This window comes from Fundulus heteroclitus, chromosome 22 (assembly GCF_011125445.2).
Source record: "Fundulus heteroclitus isolate FHET01 chromosome 22, MU-UCD_Fhet_4.1, whole genome shotgun sequence".
NCBI classification, from domain to species: Eukaryota; Metazoa; Chordata; class Actinopteri; order Cyprinodontiformes; family Fundulidae; genus Fundulus; species Fundulus heteroclitus.
This window is the reverse complement of record NC_046382.1, coordinates 20,241,294-20,250,697: the sequence shown is the minus strand read 5'-3', so window position 1 is coordinate 20,250,697 and position 9,404 is coordinate 20,241,294.

Sequence of the window (9,404 nt, the reverse complement as noted above, 5' to 3'; positions counted from 1 at the left end):
TGAATTGAAGGATTTCCTTATTGCAAAAGGCAAAAACTGACCGCATGGCACATGACGAACAGAACATGGATATAAACAAGCAAAGTTACGGACATGGTAACAGATGGATCTGGTGGGAAAAAAAAATTAGCAACAGAAAGCTTATATGCTTAGGGAGGTGTGGAGAATGACACTGGAAGCCTGTGTGTGAATCAGGAGAAAATATGGAGCAGCTGAGACATTCACACTGCAGGGAAAGGCGACCCAAATCTGATTGTTTTGCCCATATGTGACCCATATCCATCTTTTTCATGGCAGTGTGAACGGCCCAATTCCAATCTTTTCACACCCCGCCCCCCCCCCAAAAAAAATAAAAATCCAATTTGTGATACATATAAGATTCTTTTCAAAGCCTCCATCCTTCACGTTGCTCTCCTGTCTCTCATTACACATCAACACACAGCAGTAGCAGTTAGCGCTCCAAAGAAGGCTGTTGTTCTGCTTTCTTCTGACTTACCATGATCTGGTCTTAATAATGTCGGCTCCCATTGCTCAGCAGCTTTCTGTCATGATTTGTCGAGATGAACCGAACACACACACGGAGCTTCTTTCTGAGAGTTTATTGAATGAAGGATAAGTTGTGGAGGAAGGAGACCAGAGAGGCTGTACCAGACTGGATCTGGAGAATGTAGATGGAAGCAGGAGCTGGTGGACCGGAGAGAACTGGAGAGCTGCGGGTGCTGCGCCGGGAACCAGCTGCTCAGCAGAGAAACCATGACACTTTCTAATAATAACAAGGAGAGATGCCGACCAGTATCCACATTTGTTTTTCCTTTCGAGGGTTTATTATAACAAAACTTTATTGAACAACACTTCTAGAAACAATCACATTAACTATTACTTCCGCAAACAGCGTGCTGCTCTGTGACGTCTCCTTCTGTTATCTGCGCATGCAGGTCGCTTTGCAGACCACAAAGCGTTCAGACAGAAGTCTGATGGCGGTCGCATTTAAAAGTAGTATGAACGGCCACCTAAAAAAAAAGTGGACCATGAAGACCTGCAGTTAGAATGTAGCCAAATTTACACAGACGAGTTGAACAAAGACACAGGAAAACACCTAATCAAGGGCAAAGGACAAATAAGAACCCAAGGGAATAAATTACAATACACAGGGAACAGAACATGGGAATAAACTAAACAAAACAAATCAGACAGATGATGAGAAGACAAATACAAGTGAAAACCGAAACCTAACACCCAAAGATCATGACACTTTTGGCTATGTTCTTGGATGTCCTGCGCAAACCCAAATACAACGTAAAAGAAAAAAGAGCTGAAATGATGATACACAGATCCATCCATCCATACATTTTCTAACACGCCTATCCCTTGTGGGGTCGTAATGATACACAGTTGCAACCAGATATTTGCATAAACAGCAGGAAAACATATATAACTTAAGGGTATGAACATAACCTCAATTCTCTTATGACTGCATGAGTGTCTCACAATTGGGAACTCCTCCTGTATGGCCGTATAGGGAGCTGAATGTTATCAAAGCAGTCCTGAATGGCGCAGATGGAATGAGCCATTGTTCAATTGTCAGAAGCTTGAAGAAGGAGACCTGAGGCTGAAGAAGCCTTTTGGATGAGAAGTGAAACGTTTTTTTTTTTTTTTTTAAAGAGTTAAGTTGCCTTCAACTTAAGCATAATTGTCAATTCCAAGCTGTCTTAGAATCTATATTAGTGTGATACGTGAGTCATACAGTTTATAGGCAATGCTACAGATTACTAAGAAAATGTATGTAAGTCATTTACTTTGCTTTTACATCTTATGCTGAAGTACAAGTGAAAAGTGACGGAAAATGCTGTGCCCCTTATTATTTATAGAAAGGTCTGTCACCTTATAGATGACAAATTTGAAAATAGCATGATAACGTACGTTCAAAAGCATAAAAGGCTGCTCCGTGTCTTTGATTTACTTCCTACCTCTATACAATTTGTTTACAGGAATGGTTTAAAGACTTGTCAGATCCCCAAAAATGCTGTGGGGTGATATTATAAAAAACATTAAGGAAAAACAGCAAACAATCTGTCATCTTTCAACATCACAAGCTTCAAGAGCGCAAGGTATACTGTGAAGAAAGAGTAGAGGAATTTTCTTCAATCTTTTTTTTCCACCAGTGCCCCCTGCTTGTGTACTTAATGTGTTGATGAAACAATCCTGTTGCAATTTACCCTGGCTGCGTTTTTAAGCAGTTCTAATTTTGGTATGAGCACAACCAAATCCCTATTTGTCATTGTAAGAGACTAGAAGAAAAGAACATGGTGTTCTGGCAGAGATAGTACAGATGAAAAGGAAAAGGACATCTACACTGATGATGGCTACAAAACTGTTTTTTCACCCTATGTTTTGCTTTAATGAAGAAGCTGTGCAGTTTTTTTTAAATAAAGGTTTAGACATTGTAAGCACAGCAATTTATTGTTGCATATTGTTTGATTAAGAATCTGATTATGAATAAAATCATGCTAAAAAACCCCAGATGAAATGAGAAAACAAAACAAATCTATGGTTTAAGCGCACCTTACTAAAAATGGACCTGCACTCCACCCACTGAGTGTCAAACTGTGCTTTGATGCTCTTCTTTCTAACAAGGATTCTCAGCGGGAGATCTGTGTTTTCTGACAGAATGAGTTAGTAATGCTGTTTGAGAGCACAGCTTTCCATACCTGTAGCACAACCTAACAGGAATTTTGCATGTTTTATCTGATTTTGTTTCCCTTTATTATTTTCACATGTATTATTTTGTGATAAAAATGTATTTTAAATCAAAACTAATCTCAGAGCTAGACCCTTCCTTTAGTCAGATGAGCTGAACTTTTTATTCTTTGCTAGAGGCACGTGTTTAATTCAAACACAGGCACTTTGGAAAGCAAAAAGCCACCACCCTGATTATAGTATTGGATCTTAGGATGACAAGTCCTATACTGATGGTACTATCGAAAAACTCATTATATGCTGTAAATATCAGGGATCTTACAAAATTCCAAGTCATCTACATATTCCTTAGTACGGAGCCCTAGAGGGGTCATCGCAAAATGTGTTGCATGTTGAGAGGATGTGCGCTCATTTTACTACATTGTGCTCTTGTTTAACTATATTGTGCACTCGTTTTACTAAATCGTACGCTCGTTTTACTAAACTGTGTGCACAATTTACTATATTTTGCTCTCGTTTTACTATAGTGTGAGCTCATTTTACTAAATTCAGCTCTCATTTTAAGCATAGTAAAACGAGGGCACAATTTATTAAACGAGTGCACGTTTTACTCAAACGAGCGCACGATTTACTAAAACGAGAGCACAATTTAGTGAACATGGTTATAGAACATTGTGTGCACGATCTACTTAAACGTGGCCACAATATGTAAAACGTGCACTCAATATTGTCTTGACACATGTAAACATGAGCACGTTATAGTATATTTGAGATCTCGATCTACCAAAACGCACCCACGAATAATTAAAACATGTGCTCGAATAAATTGTGTGCACGTTTTATTAATTCGAGGACTCAATAAAAAGAAAACGTGCTCACAAATTATCACGACCTGAAAAAAAATATTACTTAAAGTGAGCTCTCCCCGGCTCCGTACCTTAGAGGAAATATTATGAGCTTTCTTTGGATCGCTTATTACAGATATTTCTTAAGCAATTTTTGCTTACTAAACATAATAAAGCAGCCACTGAATTTAATTGCGGCTTTAAAAAGAACCACCAGAACCAACAGTAAAAATAAAATCAGTGGCATGAAACATATTTTGTGAGAGTAAAACTGATTGTTTGACTGGTAGGACACTTTATCTGCTTGAAAAAAAAAGCACAATCCACTTAGTTAAAATATATTTTAGTTTAATCACTGACTCGCAAATGTTTAATCAGCTTAATCAGCCAGGATAGTTGAAAGTAATGCATAGTAAAGGCATCTATCTTATAACTTGAAAGTTTAGGAATTTAAATACCTCGGATATATTTTACCAATTTAAAGTTAATCCCACATAATCTGTATGATTTATGTTTCAACTGCTCTGAAAGGCTGTGGTTAAATTATCCTAACCATACATTTGATCCTGCAGCCATGGTTAAGTTAAACACATAATATTACATTCCTGATGCTCTGTGTTGGTCCTTGTTAAGCCTTTGAGTTCAATCAACGTGTTTCCCAAAAGTTGTCACATCGCCTATAAAGATCAATAAAAGAGATGGCTTGAATTTCCTCCTTCCCTCCTTTCTTCTTGCTCCTGCTCTGCTTCCTATATTAATCTGGGATTTGAGATATATAGTTCAAGTATTGTTGCAGCTTTTGAGATGTTAATTAGCTGCTCCTAGTTGTAAAGAAAAATATAAAAAATGGTTGCATAACAAATGTCCCTAAATAAAACAATTCTTTCAGTTGCACAGCATCCAGCACCAGAGAAGGAAATTGTCCAGAAAAATCAATTTTGATCCACAAAAGAAGGAACAGAAATTATTTAAAAAGAATAAATCAATGAAAACTAACAGAGCTACATCAACATGCAAATTTAGAGAATCCAGCCAAACTAAGATGCATCCTTTTGTTCCACCTTTCTTTCTTGAATTATAAACAAACTGACATGCAATTTCAACTATTGTAATGACAACAATAAAGCAATAATCACATTATTGTTGTGCAACAGTTCCTCCCTATTCCCCACCTCCCTGAACTCACCCCAATCTAGGTGCTGCAGACACTAACTGTCTAATTTGCCTTTATGTCAGGGAACAAAATGATGGTTTATACTGAAGACAGAAAAGGACTCCACGTTTCCCTCAATGTACTTATAGAACCCTTAAGTGATAATCACAGTTTTTATAGGTTCAGGTTGTAGAGTACTTCCTTCACCCAGGGGTCAAGGGATGGAGGAATGCTTATTTTCCATTTAAAGGGACATAGCATAAGTTCCAGTGCCTGTATTCGCAAAGATTCTCAGAGTCCTCTCAGAGAGTTTCTATCTTAGCGTCCTACTTAGGAGTCCTAGCATAAAAGAGATCCAGATAGCTGCTGAGAGTGACTATGAGTAAGGAAATGAAATAATTTTTTTTATCTTAGTGAGGAGGTGTGGTTGACCCCATTTTTAGGTGTGACGCTGTCTTTAAAGAGGTGCGATTGGTTCATACTACATGAAGAAATAAACAACACAAATGCAGTCCTACGGATCAAAGGAGAGAAATTAGACTGGATTAAGAAATGATGATGGAAACTAGCAAAATGTATTTACTGTCACACAACATCAATATGCTTTAAAGCACCTTATTTACATTCTCATCATTATTTTGATTTGCTTACTATTATATTCAGTCATTTTACTACCTTATCTATTTGATAGTAATGCACACTCACCTGTCAGCATTTTACTGGGATTGCCTGCTTGTATAAAGCGGTTGTGTTTAGCAAAATGACCAACGTGAAATGGAAAAAAACTGAAAAAAACTAACAGCAGCGCACCTGTCCGTTCTGCTCTGGTAGGAAAAGGATTGTTGAAAGGGAACTTGGTCCCTGGATCGTGGCACAAATACAAACTTTTAATCATCTTGCCACATATCAATGTGCTTTTTTCCTGCATGTCATTGTACTTTTACGCACCAGCCTGAAAAGTGAAAACGCTGCAGCAATCAGAGCGAGGAGAAGGCATCAGACAAATAAACTTGTAGATGACCATGGGCTACTAAAATTATCATGCAATATCGCAAATTATTTCTCACCTCCTTTATATATATTTTTGTAAATGTATCCACTTCTTATTAATGATTATCCAACATTTTTTCTATTATTTATTTATCCTCAATAACATTACATTAGGTAGAGCCATCTTTAACCCGATTTGGCTGCTGAAACCAATTAATTTCCTTCTATGGGAATGATGGAGTTTAACTTATCTAAATATTATAATTGTACGATTGTTATGAAAGTTTATGTCCTCATTCCTCCACTGTTTAGGTAGTGGATCAGCTCTCTCTATTTCTACCATCTTCCTTGCTAAAAACACACTTAGGCTGGCTAAAGGTCCTCTTTACTACTCCTAACATTTTTTTTTCAGTTTAGGAGTTCTCTTATGGCCCATGATGCTTTGTGAATAACTTTTATCTTACTGGGGTAAAATTCTAAGAAAAATGCTAGTGATGTCATTTTAGGAAAAATCGTAGTATTTCCTGAATTCTGAGAGCTATTTTTAGTCTTAGGAATCTTTGTGAATATGGGCACAAGATATTTGCACACATCTGCCCCCTATGGCAATAAGCTGAAATGACACCAGTGTTGTTTGTGCACACGCATGGGAGAAGAAGAAAACCATCTGCCACTGTGACAGCACAGGTTTTTGTGTAGAGGCGTGCCGTCTTCTAAGGTATTTTTTTTAAATAAATATTAAATATCACGTGTTCTCTCGCAAATGCTTCGATTACGGAAGAGTAACCAGGTGAACGAGAGTGTGTACGCCAAGCACACGCCCAGATGATTCAGCCCAAATCACTCTCTCATAAGCTGAATATCCAGCCTATAGAGGCAACTGCTGAATACAGAGGATAACTCATTTTACTCATTTTAATTCTAAGGACATGAGGGAAAGAAAGTACATAACATTTAACTTCAAAACTTGCACTATGCACCTTTAAGTAAAAAAAAAGTATATGAACCAAAAGGGAAGTAAAACCCAGAGATTGTTTCAGAGAACCAGAAAGGTTTGAGTGAGGAGGAATGTCGAGTATATCTGAGAGTGGATTGGGAAGGATTGTCTATCATATGTTTGACTGAGTGTCTGAAAATTATTTTCCCAGAACCTACTAAACATAGGGCAAACCAAAACATGTGGGCATGATTAGCCGGCAATTGTCCTCACCTACAGTGTCATTAACTGTTGAATAAATTTTAGATAATTTTGGATTTGTATAATACACTTTATAGAATATTTTTTCTCTGGATTAGACTTAGACTTAGACTTAAGACAACCATTCGTATGTGCAGAAATGATAGTGCAAAAAGGCATTTGTGCAAAAATGGACACGGGGCACAAACTAATGACGAGTGAACTAACTTCAAGGTGGCATCCCATTGTTCCTCTAACAAATTTGTACAAAGTTCTTCTTTCCATGCTATTTTAGTGAAAGAAATAGACTTTGAGACTTTCTTATCCGGTGTATTATACAATAATAATATACACTTCTTCTCTTGTCAATCTATTGCCAGGACAGTATCCACTAGCGTTTCAGGGGGCCTGTCAGGGATGTGGGGAAAAACATTTAAAAAAAAATCTCTAGCCTGAAAAAAAATGAGATGTGAGTTGGGCTGTTAATATTTGGATGAAAGTTCATATAAGGATAACAAGACACTTTCCCGATGCATGTCAATAACCCAGGTAAAAAAATCAATAATATTGAGGAGGTCCTCTGGACAGGTTATCCTTAGTTGAAACGTTTTGTCTCTTCGCCAAGAAGTCTGTGGGAAACAGACTGCCTGGTCGACTAAATGCTGCACCATCAAGGTTTCCCATCAAAGGCTCCGGGGTGAGACCAGCCTGTCAGTGGAGTTCTGCCACTTCTGACAAGTCAGAGCAGATATAAAATTGGCTCTTAGCCTTGATGAACTGACTGTACAGATGCAGTTTGGAAATGGTCCTTTTCACCTAAACACATCTTAAAACAACTTTTTGTGATAAATTATGAGTATAAAATCAATAGGTTTCTAAGCTCCTCGTCTCCTTACTGCTTCCGATACCCCCTTATGGCAGACAGTTTTTGTTACTGCACACAACCCCACCCATTGAACAAAGGTTCAGGGTTATTGAAAAGTCCTACCCACTTTAAATGATGTTGTTACCAAGAAAAGCTTTATAAATAAACTTGCCTTGTCTTGTCTTACCCTCAGACAAGGAACTTTTCCCCATGAAAGTCAGGAAAAGTGAATTCCCCCTAATGGAAACGCTAGTTGGGCTTTTGAGGTCTAATGGAAAAAGGCCTACAGTATGGTGATTTTGTTAAAAATTTACTGCAAATTGCACTTATATATTGCAATTATTTAAAGTTGCTAGGACTAGACAAATCTGAAATTCCACCACACGTTAGAACATCCAAATGCTTCTGGTAATTATTCATTCTAATATGTAAATAGCTGTTAAGTGTTGGTAGCCCAATCAGCTCATACCCTTAGTGTACATTAAAAAAAATTATTTGTAGTGGATGATTTTTGGTTGGGGTTCCAAATTATTAATTAGGATTTTTAATTAGAATTTCCGTATTCATAGAACCATAATAGCACAACACTGGCCAGAGACTACAATATCTCTGATTCCTAAAAAATTGAAAGATCCCTCATTGGCTATGTTTACATGCACTAAATTTCATAATCTGGGGTCCGTTCTTCGTACGTTGCTTAAAACATCCAAGATTAAATGACACATCCAAGCTGATTTCATCCGGATAATTCTGATCCGGCTAATTGGGTTCTTCCAACACACCTGTTGTTTACGATTAGTATGGCTGGATTGAGTTATCTGAGACAACTGCACGTTCATGCGTTTGTTTAAAAGGGGAAATGTATCGATAGTAGAAACATTGATCAGCAACGCTGCTATTGGCTGTTCAGCATTGACAAAGAACGCCCACAGTTTTTCTCCCAAGCAGAACAAGAGCTTTTATTGTAAGGTTATGCCGAATTTGAGTCATTAATTAAAACACCTAAAAATCTGTTAAAGCCAGGAGAGAGGGCTGGCAAAAAGCAGCAGACAAATTAATGCGTAAATACTGTCCATGGTAGATGTTTCTATCACTTTAGAATTTTGCATTTTAATAATCTCATATTTACTTTGTTCTTTTATGTCAGCGCCCCCACTGGACCCACTAGAACATGGGGACAAGTAAAAGTGAAATACAAGAATATTCTACAAAATGGTAGCCTTTAATTATTATACTTTATTTTAAAAAGGCACTTGTTATGTCAAGAGATCCAAATTTCAGTGTCATTCCTTAGACACTGGAAGTAAAGGACATGTGCAAACTGGGTATTTTAACAAAAGAAAAAATCTTTATCCATAAAAAATGAAAATTTTCCTTTTCTAAGTCATACACAGTTTACACGGTAAAACTGTATTGCTCAGTGGCTAGATAATCCATCCATAGTTTTTTCTAATACAATATACGGCTCGACAGGAAGCAAGCCTTTCAAAGTAAACTAAACTTCACAATAAAATGGCCCGAACAAATCTTCTTACTGAATAGGATAAAAATAAAAAGCAAACCATCATACAAATAACTTAAATATTTTAGATTTATGGCTCCAACACCACTTTTTCCTCTTTAAAAGCCACTGTTCAATGATGTGTTTGTCTGTTTATAACAGCCACCAAGAAAAAT